This window comes from Hipposideros armiger, unplaced genomic scaffold (genome assembly GCF_001890085.2).
Source record: "Hipposideros armiger isolate ML-2016 unplaced genomic scaffold, ASM189008v1 scaffold_430, whole genome shotgun sequence".
Lineage (NCBI taxonomy): Eukaryota > Metazoa > Chordata > Mammalia > Chiroptera > Hipposideridae > Hipposideros > Hipposideros armiger.
The window spans coordinates 979,667-995,909 of NW_017731780.1; the positions used below are offsets into that span (position 1 = coordinate 979,667).

The 16,243-nt window shown below is 37.8% G+C and overlaps 1 long non-coding RNA gene across 1 annotated transcript in view; it reads right to left on the minus strand.

Moving 5' to 3' along the window:
• The window catches only part of LOC109394583 (uncharacterized), a 44,561-nt gene that overhangs the window by 5,067 nt on the left and 23,251 nt on the right, over window positions 1-16,243 (minus strand). The window contains exon 4 of the long non-coding RNA XR_002126479.1: window positions 7,892-8,091. This is a non-coding gene — a long non-coding RNA (uncharacterized LOC109394583). The remainder of the gene's footprint in view (window positions 1-7,891; window positions 8,092-16,243) is intronic.

The window sequence follows — 16,243 nt, forward strand, 5'->3', positions numbered from 1 at the left end:
CTGTTCCCATCCCCCCAATTCCCCAATAAAAATCTTTAAAAAACAAACAAACAAACAAACAAAAATTAGTTTCCTGGACTCTAAGGAGTGTACAATTTCCTGGACTCTTAAGGAGACTATGCAGAAGAAATTTTCTTGTCTCTTTGGGTCATGATTATGAGCAGGCAAGTAATTATAACACTGTTTTGCAATAGAGTTACCCCAATGATTGCTGAAGTGTGCATGGCTAGTGACCACCTCAGTGGTGTATTAAAAATGTTATTGACATGTTTTCAAAGGAAAGACAACTATTAAGAACGCTTAGTTTGGGTTTTCCCAGAAACAAACACTAAGGCAAGGATTTGACTGTAAGAAATTTATTTGGGAGGAATAAGGGGATAGGAGATTAAGACAGGCAAGAAAGGAAGCTAATAAAAAGTGTGTTATAGAGAAAATGATTACAAAAAAATTATTACATTGATAAATGGAGCTTAATCATTTGGGAAACAGTGTAGATGATGTGTCTCAGAATTATCTCACTGAAGGAGAGGAAAATGGGATAGTTTCCATCAAATTTGGTCCAGGGCTTCTTCTGGGTGCTGTTAACTACCCCAGAACATGGGTAAATGTGCTTTAATGACCAGAGAAAACCCCTACAAAGGGATGCAAGACATAGCGTTCCTTGTCCTTATTACATAGTAGTAACCCTGCATCCCCATATTAACCAGGGCTTCCTTCTTTGCTTATTCGTCATCTAGAATAAGAAGCTGAAAACAACAAGGAGAAGACGTTATTCAAGGTTAGTGGAGCCCTTACTCTGTTCCCTTATAGAATGATCCCTCTCCTTCCCAGGAATGAGGACCTTGGGCCCAGAAGAGGCAAAGGTGGTGGAGCTGGGAGGCACAAAGTCCCCAAGTCATTATCTGACCTGTGTATTTTAAATGCGGACACTGTGGCAGGCTAACCTGTTAAATTAAAATTATAATGGGGTATGACAGGGACCACAGCCCCTGTATTCTACCACTCTGCTCAAGATGTGATATTCCTCTTGAATTATTATCAGGGATGGTGGGGACATTTTCAGAAGACTTTCATTTCACCTTTCTTAACATATAATTTACTCTGCAGGTCAAAGAACCAGATGTTTACATGTATCAGAACATATCCAGTTATACACTTTTAACATGTGCAGTTCATTGTATTCCAAGAATACCTCAATTAAGCTGATAAAGAAATAAAGAATTGGACTATGGCTACAAGAACTGAAATGAGACTGCTCTAATAATCAAAGTTCTTAAAAAGTTATAGAATCAGATTGAGAGAAAATTAAATTACTCAGAGAAATGTGGTAGGTTAACAAACACAGCTTGGGGGAGGGGAATTGTTATTCTATATAGTCTAGTGAGTTGAGACTTTACAATATATTAGTTATAAAACCTGCCGTTCACCTGCAGTCACCAAATGCTTCAGCTAACCCAAGAACCTCCTCATCCTATGATATCTTGACAACCCATTGTTAGTTCTGCTAGTGCATTTTCAAAGTCTCTTGGCCAATGCACAATGTGCTTGGGCTTCTGAATTTATCTTATTTCTCTTCTCTCTGAGTTCTGAGATAATCAAGGTATAGGCACAGAAATTGGAGTCAAATATTAGCTTTGATTTATGCTAAATGAATTGGTGAATATAGCTTGGAACTAAGGTCCTAACGTTCCCTTATGATTTGAACTTATCCTACCAACACTTGGACAGCTGCGTTTCCTCCCTGCCTCTCCCTTCACCCCTCCCCACCCCAAGGCAAGGATAACTGTAGTAGATTCACATGAAGCAGGTGCAGAGGGAGAGGAAGATTCTGTTTAGGTACTAACTATGTCACTAGAATAAGCTACTTGAGAAAATGTTTGCAATTTAGGAGTTCATTATCATTACAAGCATCAAGGTGATCAACATTAGGAAGCATATTTTTGAATTACGAACTGTCCTCTGTAAATAAGTCAGTGGATAGCATCCAGGTACTATTCTTTTTTAAATTTGCTGCACCCATCCTAATATTAACACTAATCTCAGTGCACTTTTTTCAGTTCATATCTAATTCACAAAATAGTCTTTAGCTAACTGCAATATATCTACCCCTATAGCAAAGTTGTCAGGCATATTTCCCTCACATATATGTCAAGAACTCCACATCAGTTATTTGTTTAAGTGCAAAGCGAAATATGATCGATATGAAGACATGCACAGAGTTGCTCCATCATTTTGAAATGCATTGAGGCAAAAGTGTTGCATCATTTGTGCATTTAATTTAGGTGTATTCAACTCTGTGCACAGAGAGAAAATGGGAGACCTTGAGAGAGAAACAGAAAGAACAGTACAGTTCCACCTACTCTTCTACTCTGTGTGTTTATGCCTCAAATTAAGCATGAAATAGGGGCTGAGAGTCTGTTCTTCATACCTTAGCTGTTCTCAGATCTCATGTGTCTCTCATCCCATTGCACCAAGTGGTTATTTTGCATATCATGAAATCTAGCTAATGAAATCCACCTAATTCATCCAATGTCAACCAAAGGAGTAGGGGACTGTCCCAATGTTGCAGGAAAAACCGAGTTTGTTGTATTAAGAGACAGTTCGTCTCTTATGTGGTAAGCCTTGGCATCCCAACACCACTGTCCTAAGAGATTTTCAAGGGGAATGCTTTTCCTTTGCTTTCTATGCTACTGATCTAACCTAACCCCTGGATAAGACACAGTGCCTTTGTAATATTCACCACTGACCATGTTATTTAGTACAAGGAGTTTGGGAGGAGCTAATTCTGTTTTCTCTCTGAGCATAATATTTGCCTTCGACTTTGTATAATAGTTGGTTTGCCAAGCTTGTTGACGTATCTGAGAGGCTTACCTGTTTATTTTTTCTCTAAGGAGTACAAATTTGAATATCTTTGTAGTTTGTTCTCTACTCTGTGTTTAGCAACAAAACAAATCAATTTTATACTAGAAGGTATTATTTTGTGCTTGTAATGGAAGTAGATTCACCAGACATGCCATTGTACTGTTTCTTTTAATGATTGAGTGCTTCCATGGCTTCCGGCTGGTCTTTGACTACGTTTTATAATAAACGGTGTCCTGGGGACTGGAGGTGACAGGATCACTGGTCTAGTAAAAAAGTTTTCAGCTATTTATCTTTCTTATTTACTTCTGTTTTGCAGCTGGTTTTGTAAAATCATCTTTCAGATTCCTTTGTCCCAGCACACCCTGGTTGATACTCTACATTCACGCTGGTTGTGGTGTGTTCTCTATTTACACTCATTGTTTACTTGGAATTTGATGTTTAAATAGTATTTTATTCTTTAATAAATCATTCTTGGGCAGTCAACCCATTTTTATGATTACTAATAAAAAGGAAATGTAATCATCAAAGAAGAAAAACTCCACTCACATTTCTCGGGCCTATACGCTCCCACTCAAATTCACTGGTGACAAAACAAAGGAATCTGCAACATATTCCACACTCTTACAAGTATGTACCTGTGTGATCAGGTAAGTGGCTTGCATTAGATAACTTCCTGAGATTATTTTTATGCTATGGTTCCACTATTACCTCCAAGAAAATGAGGCAAGTGGTAACCCAAGGGGTCACAGGACAGTGGAGAACCTGGCATTTGTGTTCTTGCTGTTGTGGTCTTCCTGTCCATTGGTAAACCATGCTGTTGCATTGAAAAATTGAAAGCTGGGTTTCTGGTGTGACTCAGTACAGCTATTTCATTCTGCACAGAAGGAAACAGAAACCTAGGTAACTTAAATGTCTTCCAAAAAGGCCATCAAGGCAGTTAGTGGTAGAGCTAGGGGAAAATCCAGACAATGTGTCATGATGTTTCCACTATTATTTTGCTTCTCAAAGGAAGCCCCATAACATTGCTTATATGTAATGGAAATTCTCTGGAATTTCCCCAGTCAACTGGATGTCTTGAGAAGAATGTAAACGTTAGGAGAGATACATCACTAATGCATCACTGCTTGTGTAATGAAGGTGGCAGGTGTCCAGTGGGTCAAGGTTGAAGCAGTTGGCAGGAGAGTAGTATCTGCCTCAAACATGCTTCACCACTGGACAAATATAGGAGTTCAATATTTAGGACAACTTGTCCTTTGACCTTGCAATTTCACAGACATGAGTAAAAATGTAGCTAGAGAGACGGCAAGACAATGACTTGTCAGTTGTCAATACCATTTGTCAACAAGATGAAATGTGTCCCAAGCCTGAAAAATTTAAAAGAAAAGTACATGGGATACATTACTAGAAAAGACAAATTTTCTAACATTGTGTTATCTATCCTAACATGTTGCTTGATTTTTTTTTTCTAAGAGATTAAAAGGATGTCTTTTTAATGCTTAGGAAAGCTTAGGTTATGTCTCTATGGTTAGGTAAGGTTAAAAGAGAATATAATACAAAAGGCAAAACTTATGGAAAATAAAGTAAGGCTAAATTGTTTGATCGTATGTCCCAGCTGGCAGCCCTGTGATTAGCGACATCAGGGGGTGTGTGGAGGGGTGTAGCTGGAGAGCTGCAATCACTGCTTTCTACCTGGTGTTGACATAGGTGTCAAAAACCAGTTGACAAGCTTGCTATGTTGGGTAATTCTTGTGATAACTTAGTTAAAGCTCCTGCTCTTAGGCAAACACCTAAGTGAAAAACAGACTGTAAGTGTCCACTAGCTGGAATGCCCAGAGACTGATGAGGTTTTGCTCCTTGAACTGCATTTACTTTATCCCAGCAGATGGTCAGGATAGGTGGTGCAGGATGGTATATGCTTTCTTATTCACAGATCCACCATTCACACAAGTTCTCTGATTTATATTGTTAACTACAGCTTGATGAAAATAAATGCTAGGCTAATATTAAATAATTCTGTGAGGAAAAGATATAAAGAGCTAACAGCTTTCCTTAAATTAAACCTTAATGGTGGTAACCTGACTCTGTGCATGCAAAAGGGACTGCTGTGGCACCTCTACAGGGGTTTGAATGTGAAAAGTATGGTTGATCTTCTGTGACCAGAGTTAGCTATAAAAATCATTTCAAGAACGTTGTGGTTTTATACTTCTCTGGAAAAAAGTAAACCTCTCTAGAAAGAATGAAGGACACATACACAGGCAAATTTTTTTTCCTTTTGAGTACAAATAAAATTTTAATAAAAAAGAAAGGTAATACTAATACTATGCAATTCTAAAGCACAGCTAATTTTATGCCTGACACTTAAGAATTAAATTTTGTAATAAAGGAATAATGAGTTATTTGGGGTTTGAGGTGTTTTTTTTATTAAATAAAGTGTGAGGCCCTACAATGCTATGAAAATTCTCTTGCTGCAACTGCATCGATCATCAATCAGCTCATAGAAAAATAGGGGGCTTTTTAAGCACCATCCAAAGAGATAAAACTTATACAACTTTCCAAGTGTTTGCAATGGAAAACAATCAATCAGATTAATATATAGAAAAAATTCAGATATAAAATTCTACAGCAAACCGAGGGATAATATGGCAAGATCCACATCCTTGAACCTCCTTTCAAATGCAACAGTTGATTTTATATAAATAAAATTGTATTCTCCTACTCATCCACTAACCGCTAAAGGAAACAGGTATAGTCAACTTCACTTTCACTTTAATTAGTAAGTCTGAACACAGGATTTTTTTTTTTTTAGTTTTATGTATTCAGTAGAGAATCATAAGCAATGCAAAGGTCATCCCTAAAGCCTGAGGTATATTAAATGAGGGAGATCCCCAAATGGGACATTAAAATAGAAAAAGTAAAATACAGAACTATGCCAAGTTTTTACTAGAATTCATTAAGGATACAAATGAAAAGGATGTCATTGGGTTTGGTTGAGAGAAAAACGGTTCTAAGCTTTTCCCAGGACCCAGTTTGACAATCACTGTCCCAATTGATTTTTAAGCTCGTGTGTATTACAAAGCCAATGAGATCCATATATTTCTGATTCACTTTACACTCATCAAAATGTAGTTGCAGAAGCTTCTTGAAGTCTGAGCAGTTTCTAAACCACACTTGATCCTTATGAAATGAAACTGTAAGACAGAATTGTACTGAAGTATATAATTAGTGTTAAACAATCTGAAGAATTTCACTAAACTCGTGTGGCTGAATACACATTATTATGCTATCTCTTGGAAATGGCAATCGGTACAAAATGTTTAGCCAAATAAATCCTCATTATTCCTTCTGCCCATTGCTTTTTTTACTTCCATTGTTTTTCAAGGGAAGCACAAGGAATTTGGCCTGAAAAGAGAACTCTGTTCTCTCCTAAAGGAACATAATGTATTTGATTACTTTTCTCTCTAATTCTTCATGTAAACAATGCTTGTCAGCTATGGAGTTAAGTAACTCTCATTCCTAGTTGTCTGTTAGACTTTTATTCAGGGGATTTTGGTCAGACTTTGATATTGTTAATAATTACTGAAAGGCTTAGCCCCATGAGGGAGGACTGTGGTCTTGGTCTTGCATTCCTACATCAGGCACACCACCAGGTACAAAAGACTTTTAGTTAAAGGAGTTTATATGGCTGGTCTTGCTGAGGTGACTGGTACGCTGCCCTTTGTTCCTTGTTCCTTAATAGTATATATGTGGCCCTATGACTAATTTATTTTAGGTAGATATGCTTGGGGATAACAGAGATATAACAGTATTGGATTTTGCAGAGGATTTAAAATATTTTTACTGTTCAGATAATTATAGCATCAAAAGTACTTCAGGCACCTTTTAAAGTTGTTGTATGACAACCAAAATGGGATTAAGGAGAGTTACCAAGAAAAATCCACTGGACATCTTTGCTGTGCCATCAATCACGTTCTATGCTAACCCCTGAGAAAAGTTTCTCCCTCAAAGACAGTGCTTCTAGGACTAGGGGTTTCTTCTGTCATTTTCCCACCAACCTGACGGTGGCCGGAGTTCAGCCCCAACACAGCCAGCAGTGTGTGGACTTTGCAGGCAAGGACTTCATAAGATATATATTTGCTAATTGATCTCTTTTCTCCATTAAGCTGATTCCACAGATGACCCCACAATTATTTTTTAGCCCCTTCTAAAGGAGACTTGGTCATTAAATCTGTTCCCCTCAGCAGGGCTTAAGGTGGCAGTGAATATAGAAAAAAACCCAAAGTATTTAAGGTCACAAAATGGCTTCCAAAATGAACTGTGTTACTTTTGGTAAATGGCTCAACTTCTCTGAACTTCAATTTGGTTAATTTTTTTTCTTTAAAAATTTTTTTTTATTTAATTTATTGTGATGACAAGTGTACATTTCTATAATGTATCGTCTATGTATTTCATTGTGTGTTCATCACCCAGAGTGAGCTCTTCTTACATCACCATATATTTGACCCCTTTTCCCCTCGTCTACCTCTCTCCTCCCACCTTAACCTCTGGTAAACCACTAAACTGTTGTATGTGCCTATGATTTATACTATTTTATTTTTTAAAGATTTTTATTAAAATATAGCTAACATACAATATTATATTAGTTTCAGGTGTACACAACAGTTATTCAACATTTATATACCTAAAGAAGTGATCACCATGATAAGTACAGCAGCCATATTTAAACATAGTCAATTTGGTTATTTCAAATGCAATTATGTAGCTAGCTTGAGGACTTATTTAACAAGAATTAAATAAGAAAACATACACAGTTCCAAACACATAATTGATTCTCATAAATATTAGTTTTATCCTCTCTGTTCAACAGCCTGAAGAATATCATATCTACCTATACCCTCACATTTATTATTTCTGAGCATACTCAATGGGTACCAACTATGAGCTAGGCTATGAGCTTAGGTTTTCAAATTGAGTGGAAGAGAGACATTAAACAATTACATAAATGAATATGTATTTATGAGTTACAACATACCTGAAGGAAAAGTACAATATTGTAAGCACTTTTACGGCCAGGCACCTATCTCCTGGTCAATTGGCTCATTTCCAGGTGAACATCTGGACTCAAAACACCCAATGGATTTCCATGGTCTTAACTGCCATCACATGTTATGCTTTCAAATCATATTTGATTTTTATGACGTGGTGAGGGGTCAATACTTGTGTTTGTCAGACCTATAAAAACACATGCAAAAGGGAGCCATGTTAAAGCATTACTATAAAGAGATACTGACATCATTAATGTTTATTTATTATAAACTGCAAAATTATTAATAGATTTGCATCTAGAAGACTGTATTACATCCGCTAGCACTAGGGATATTTTCTAGGCAAGATTTTTATTGCCAACATAGAAAAGAGAGCAGCCATATTTTGTTGCCAAGGAAAGGCAGTGCTCTTTTTTTTTCAGTTTTATTGAGATACACTTTGTAAAAAATTACACATATTTAATGTATAGTTTTTTTTTGTTGTTGTTTTTTTAAGATTTTTATTGGGGAATTGGGGGGAGGGGAACAGAGAATTTGCTGTCGTTTTGTTCTTCAGTCTAGTTGTGGAGGACGTTGCTTCACTGGCCCAAGCTGGCACCATCACTGCGCTCTTCCCAGGCGAGGCAGATCAGTCACCGGCTTCTGGACGGCCGCTCACTGCGGCTGCTGGCCACTCAACGCTGGCTGCTGGCCGCTCACGCTGGCTGCTGGCTACATACGGTAGCCCATGGCAGCCCACTGCCACAGGGGCTGCAGCCTACGCCGTCGGGGACTCACAGCAGCCCAGCTCCAGGTTGAGCTGTTGTTCAGCATCTTAGCTGTGGAGGGCAGTTTCACTGGCCCTCATATGTGGGATCCGAACCGGGGCCCTCTGGCGTCCCAAGCCAGTTCTTAACCATCGCGCCACTCGGCCGGTCCCTAATGTATAGTTTTTAATGAGTTTGTAAATATGCATACACTTGTGATACCAAGATGCTAAGCATAGCCACTGCTTCCAAAAGATTTCTTGTGTTCCCTTGCCTTTTTTTTTTTTTTTGGTGGTGGTGGGGGTGAAAACCCTTGGCGTGAGATCTACCCTCTTAAATTTTTAAGTGCATACGCCGTACTGTTAGCTATGGGCACTATGCTGTACAGAAGATCTCTAGAATTTATTCATCTTATACAACTGAAACTTTATACCCATTGAGCAATTTCCCATTTCACTCTCACCCCATTCACTGGCACCCACCATTCTACCCTCTGCTTCTGAGTTTTATTTTGATACCTCATATAAGTGGCATTATACAGTATTTGTCCTCCTATGATTGATTTATTTCACTTAGATTAATGTCCCCCATGTTGTCAAAATGGTTGGCTTTCCTTGAATTTCCTTTGTAAAGGCTGAATAATATTCCATTGTATGTATATACCACATTTTCTTTACCCATTCACTCATCAATGGCCATTTAGGTTTTTATATTCTGGCTATTGCAAATAATGCTATAATGAGGATGTAGATATCTCTTTGAGGCATTGATTTCACCTCCTTAGGATATATATATGCAGAAATGGGATTGCTGGATCATATGGTAGTTCTATTTTTAATTTTTTTAGGAAACTCTGTACTGTTTCCACAGTGGCTGCACCATTTTACATTCCTACCAACAGTGTACAAGGGTCTTTTTCAATTTTGTTGACAGTGATTTAGAATTCAGAAACAATGTAATAAATGATGAGCAGACCAGCTTACAAGGCACATACTACCCATAGCATAGCTGAATTATGATTGTTGATAATGCTAAACTGAGTGCTGGGCCACGTGAAATAGAAAGTAGAAGGCAAAATATATCTTTTCCCTGCTATCATACTGACCTCCACCACGCGTGACCAGTGCAACTTACCCCCTCTACCCCTCCCACCAAGCACCCAGAGCCATGATGTTATACAAAAGCTATTCATTTGAACCTGCTCAAAGTGATAAATGTTCTAAACATTGGGAGGATTGGAAATTTTATTTGTTTACTTTGAGTTAAAAAATGAAATTATATTCACAAAACAGAAAATACAGAAAAGCAAAAAGTCCCAGAGTTTTATCATATCAACATATATATCATTCTTATACATGTCCATAACCTCTTTTTTTGGCATAAATGTAATGCATACTATTTGGCACCCTGATTTTGTCCTTTTTATTAACGTATATGCATTTTTCCTTTTGCTACTTTGTATTTTTAGCCATCACATTCAATGACAGCTGGAATTTCACTGGATAGAGGTACATCTTGATGTCATTAACCCTTTTACTTGTGCTGGAAAATCAGATTGCATCCAAAATTTTTTTTTATTTCAAATAACATCATGAAAAATTTCTTCTTGCACGTCTTTATTTTCTTATTTAGGATGATCTCCTTAGAGGTCCCAAAAGGGAGACCTTTAGATAAAAGGCTTGGAAAATATGTGTGTCAAGTTGTTTTCCAAAAAGACTGTATCTCTTTATATATTCTAGACACAAAGTATTTTGTTGGACATGTGATTTGCAAATATTTTCTCCCAGTTGGTAACTTTTATTGCTTATCTTTTTAACAGGTCTTTCACAGAGGAAAGGTTTTAAATTTGGGGGAGGTCCAACTTGTTACTTTTCCTTTTATCAACTATTCATTTATAATCAAGCCTAGAACTTTTTGTCTAGTCCTCACTCCCAAACACAGTAGCCTATATTTTTCTAGAAGTTTTATAGTTTTATGCCATACATTTAATTCCATGATCCATATTGGGTTAAATTTTGTATAAGGTGTGATGTTTAGGTTACAGTTTTTGTTTTGTTTTTGCCTATGGATATCCATTTGTTGCTCCAGCACCATTTATTGGAAAGGCTATATCTCCTCCAATGAATTGCATTTGTTCCTTTGTCAAAAATAAATTGAATCCATATTTGTGTGGATCTATTTCTGGGTCTCTATTCTGTTTCACTGATCTATGTGTCTATTCCTTGTCCAGAACCACAGTCTTGGTTACTGTAACTATGTAGGAAGGCTTACCCTTAGGAAGAGTGATTCCTCCCAATGTATTCTTTCTCAAAATTGTCTTAGTTATTCTAGGACTTTCCCCTTTCTATATAAATTTTAGAATAAGCTTGCCTATGTCTACAAAAAACATTGCTGAGATTGTGACAGGAATTGTGTTAAACCCCTAGATCAATTTAGAGAAATTGACATCTTTTTATATTGAGTCATCCAATGTATGAACACAGTATGTCTCTCCAAGTATTAAAATTTTCTTTGATTTCTTTAATCACCATTTTATGATTTTTATTACCTATATCTAGTGTATGTTTTATTCGATTTATGTCTAAGTATTTCATTTTCTTTAGAGCAATTGTAAATAGTATTGCATTTTTAGTTTGGGCTCACTTGCTCATTGTAAGTATATAGAAATTTAATTAATTTCTGTGTGTTGATTTGTATTATGGTACCCTACTAAACTCACTTTTAAGTTCTAGGGTTTTGTTGTTGATCCCTAGGTATTTTCTATGTAGACAATCCCACTGTCTGCAGATGGAGACATTGATATGATCATATGACTTCTTTAGCCAGTTGATATGGCAGCTTACATTGGTTTATTTTCAAATATTGAACTAGCTTTATATACCTGGAATTAATTCTACTTAGTCATAGTGTATTATTATTTTTTTATGCATTACTGGGTTACTAAAATTTTGTTGAGGGATTTTGCATCTAAGTTTATGAGAACTATTGGTCTGTAGTTTGTGTGTGTGTTGTCTTTGTCTGGTTTTGGTTTCAGGGTAATAATAGTCTTGTAAAAAGAATTGGGAAGTACTACCTCTTTATGAAGGAGATTGTATAAAATTGGTGTGATTTGAACGTTTGGTAAAATTTCCCAGTGAAAATATCTGGGCCTGGATAGTCCTTTCTCAAGTTACCTATTTCAACTTGTCCGAGTTTTGGTAGTTTGTAAAGTGCAGAAAATAGGGGAAGGAAAAAGTATTTAGGTAAAGGCAATATTACCACAGTGATAGGCAAACTATACTTGGAAGTCAGCCCCAAGCTAAACATTCCCTAATAGATACCACTTGTTACTTTTCTCACTAACAGAGCTTCCAAGCTCATGGACTTTCTAAGGAAACCATTTTTGGTTTCTTGCTTGCTTCTTTCCTTTAACAGCACACATGATTAGTTTAGAATATTTACCGTGGCAGTAGCTATTAGTCTATATGTGTAGTTCAGAAGTCAGTATCTATTTTTAATAACTATAAATGTGTGGTGATACAGGCTCATTGCCAGTTTTGTGGCAGTATCCACTCTAGGGGATGGGTAAACTCAGTCATACACAGACGCTGGACAGTGACAGAGTCCCCAAGCATCTGCCACACAATGAGCTAAAGTGGAGCAACCCAAATGCCATAGAAACAAATAAATGCCTTAAACATTAACTCTAAAAAATATGCTTTTTAAAAAAATTTGGGAATATTGATTATGAAAATAAATTTAAAAGGCTAAAATGTATTTCTCAGAGAAACGAATCTCAATGTTAATGAAACTCTTGTTCATCGGGAGCGGAAAGCCCCTGTTCCATTTCCTCCTTTCAGCAGCATCAGAGCAGCATGGCCAAGAGTTTCTTAGCACCACGCCCTTGGAAGGAAACATGGCTGCAAGCTTTTCCAATAGCTTCAGCCTCTGTGGCACCCTTATTCCATAAACAGAGTTTAGTCATTCAAACTTGTGGCTTTTTAATCAGATAGTTGGCAAAGTTTCTATTTGCTGCTCACAAAGAATTCTGTCTTTTTGAAAAGCAGACCTGACTTAGAATAGTCTTTTCATGTTGGGTTTTCATGTTTATCACTTAACAAATATTCACAGCATGGGTATCCTCCTCCAGAAATAAATCTGAACATTTACATTCATGAGGAATCAATTCTGTGCAGTCTGCAGAAGAACACAAAACCTGAAACTGTTAACCGAATCTCCAGGCATGGTTATGAGTGGTCATCAGACCATCAAATAATCAAGGACCCAGCTTGTCACAAGTACCCGCCAGGAACATCGAAAAGTTATTCTGACTCATATTACAACCATCTATTCATTACTAATCCAGTTCTTGGCCAGAATACCTTTAAGAATGGAATCTAATTTTCATAGGTCACCATAATGGAGATTTTTTGTTTTGTTTTTTAAAAGAATAAGACACTCGTGAGCATTGTAACTCCAAATTGTAGGATTTAGGTCCTATAATGTTGCATGCTATTGGGATTTGGTCATCATATGAAAATTACTAGACTCTTAAAGCATGTATTTTAGTCACATTTTTGCTGGTTTTTAAAAAGATATTTAAGAAATAAGAATATTTTAAAAAGATCTACCTCTAACAGTTTTATTCAGACAATCTTTTGTTGTTTCCAGGACATATTATTTCTATATTGTCTTATAAAATGAAAGTGAAAACAGTGAGACTTATGTCCTTGAATTTTATGAATACATTTTACTATCCAGTAAGCTTATAACAACTTAAAGTGTTCAAAATGTGTAGGGTTGATGACATGAAAATGTTGAATTCACTTCATCCATAATCTTGCGGAGTATGGCAACTGGAAGAGGCCTTGTGGATGCAAACCCCATATTTACAGCTTCTAAAGTCTAAAAATGCAAGGAACGATTCCTAACTTCTTCCACAAAAACAGGTAGCTTGTTGGAGGTTGTCATTCTCCCCTGAATTGGAACTTCCTGTATACTTTCCAAGTCTGCTCTGCTGTCCACATTATTATGCCTTTCTAGTCCATTCTGAGAAGCAATGCGATCTGGGTTAGAAAGGTGTCTCTGATTTCCCCAGGTGAGAGAACACATCAAGGACAAAGGTGGAACCAGTGTTTTATCTTCTCTCACATCAGTGCTCCCCAAACTCCTCTGAGGACCAGAATGACCAAGGCACTCGTTAAAAATACTCATTCTCAATCTGTGCCTCTGAAGAGTCTAAGTCAATAGACTTGGGGTGGGAGCCAGGGATCCCTCATTTTAATAAGTTACCAGAACGTTGCTATCACTGGGGCTGTTTGGAGAACGCTGAATTAAAGTAAGTTTTTGCACATTGCATTTCAAGGCCCACAGTTAAAGAATCAGGGCCACTGAAGGAGGCTGTAAAGGTTGTACTCCACCCAGCCAAGTGGGCAAAAGACACGGCTGAAATTCCACCAGTGCTGCTGGCTGGGCAGTGCTGTCTGGCAGGAGTGTGTGGGACTGACCGGAGGAAGGAGAGCTTTTTTAATTGGTCCACTGAGCAGAGGTGCCTTTTTCAAATTGGTACCACATTGCATACATGCCAGCCGCTGGCCGTGATCCAAACGGTTTAGAATGCTGGTTATATATACAGATTTCTGGATCTATTGAAAAAGGATCTCTGGATTGGTTTGTATTTTAAGCAAGTTCCCTCACTCCCCGTCACTGTGACTATTACATATAAAACTTAGAGAGCCACTGACAGCTTAGACCCAAACCCTTCAAATAGCAATCTCATCGATAGAGGTGGCTCTGTATTCCTTTCATCCCCCATTGCTGAGGACTAATATCAGAAGTTGCAGGTGGCACTGAACAGAAATTAGAAAGGGATCTGGGACTCTAGTGCTCTAATAGTACAACCGGAAAAAACAAGGTTCACAGGTCCTTAGATCCTTGGCCCGAAGGCGCTCCACCAATTCCTAACACCTTTGGATCTGGAGTCTACTCATAATAAACACTACACACCCAAATGGTGACTCTCCCTGCTGGAGCTCAACCACCACTGCCTGACCTGCACTGCTATGTGAACCCAGCTGCCCGCCTCCCTCATTTTTTTCTGAGTTTCCACACTTCACTGGACTCTATTCCTCATGTTCCAGTTGTACTGCAACTCTTTTCAAAGCTTGTCTCTATTCTCTCTGCATTTCGCATGGTCCCTGAAGCACACCACCTTTGATATTTCATCTTATGCCTACATAATCATTGATTCTCTCTGCAGCCTTTCCTTCTCCCTACCTGGTTGGCTGTTATCCACCCACAGTGCTCAGCCTCGTGTGACCTCAGCACCAAGGACACTCCCTCAGCACATGCTGGTTTCCTTCCAGGGCGACAGAACAAACAGTTCCTTTGGGTACCGGCAACTGATTAAGCTGCACAGGGGCTACTCAGGTTCAGAGATCTGGGAACGTTATTGGAATGGTTTTTATTTATGTTTTTGTTTAGTGCTGTGTCTCGGCTGTTGTTGCACTTATTTGAGTCCAACTCATTTCACAAAGTCATCTCAACCTCACATAACAAGAGTCATAAAAACACAGAAGATCAAAAATAACCTGCAATATTTTACAGTAGCTTTCCAAGGAGTCAAAGAAACTCGATTTTTGGAAAATCAGTGGTTGGGGGTGCAAAAAAAAAACCCAAAACAAAAACCCATAGCTGCAATCAATTGATTCTTCCTAAAAGCTATCTTGTCACAAAGATTGGATTGTTGTTAGTCTATGATCATTAGAAAATGACCATTTTAGAAAATGAAAAGATGCACATTTTATTTATTGAATGTTATTAATATGACACACATTTTTCTTCAATAATACAAAATGAGGTTTTAGTCTTATAAAGCAGTTCTTTTTACCCTAGAATTTGCCTCCAGAAAACTGGGTTACGGATGGATGACTGCTGATTTTTCCTGTAACTTAACTGGGCTTGAGTCATCATTGCTGACTCTACTTAACTGTCAGACATCTTGTGACACACATATGTGGAAAGGCTTTGCTAATTGATGCACTTGCAGTGGCCTTGGGTATGGAAATCAATGAGTGACAATAAACTCTTAGATTTAAGGTGAATCTCCTCTTGGAACAGAACCACCTGACAGTCGAGAAGGGAAGAGGAAGCTTAGGCCACATCCAGTCATAATGTGCAAATTTCCAATTCATGCAAATTTCCAGGTGCTATTTTATCTCCAGGCATTGTTTTCCTGTCTGCTTGCCTTTCATTATATTGAAAGCTACCCAGCGAACACTTCCAGTTGAAATAGACTCTTCTTTATTTGCAAAACATGTGCATTTACACACACACACACACACACACACACACACACACACAATTCTTCTTTTGTTCAAATAATTTGGCAACTATTTAATTGCTCTTCCACCCTGTGGCATTTCGGGTTCAGGGAGAGGGAGCGGCAGGAGGCTGGGATCTGATGCAGATGCTACAGAGCCTGGCTCCTGGTGTTTTCACTCAGGAGAGAAAGTAATTCATGCTCTAATAGTCAAAACAATTCCTAACAGAGCTGGATGCATAGCAATATAATATTTGAAAACTAGGATTCACACTTTGAAAACTTTAGAAAGC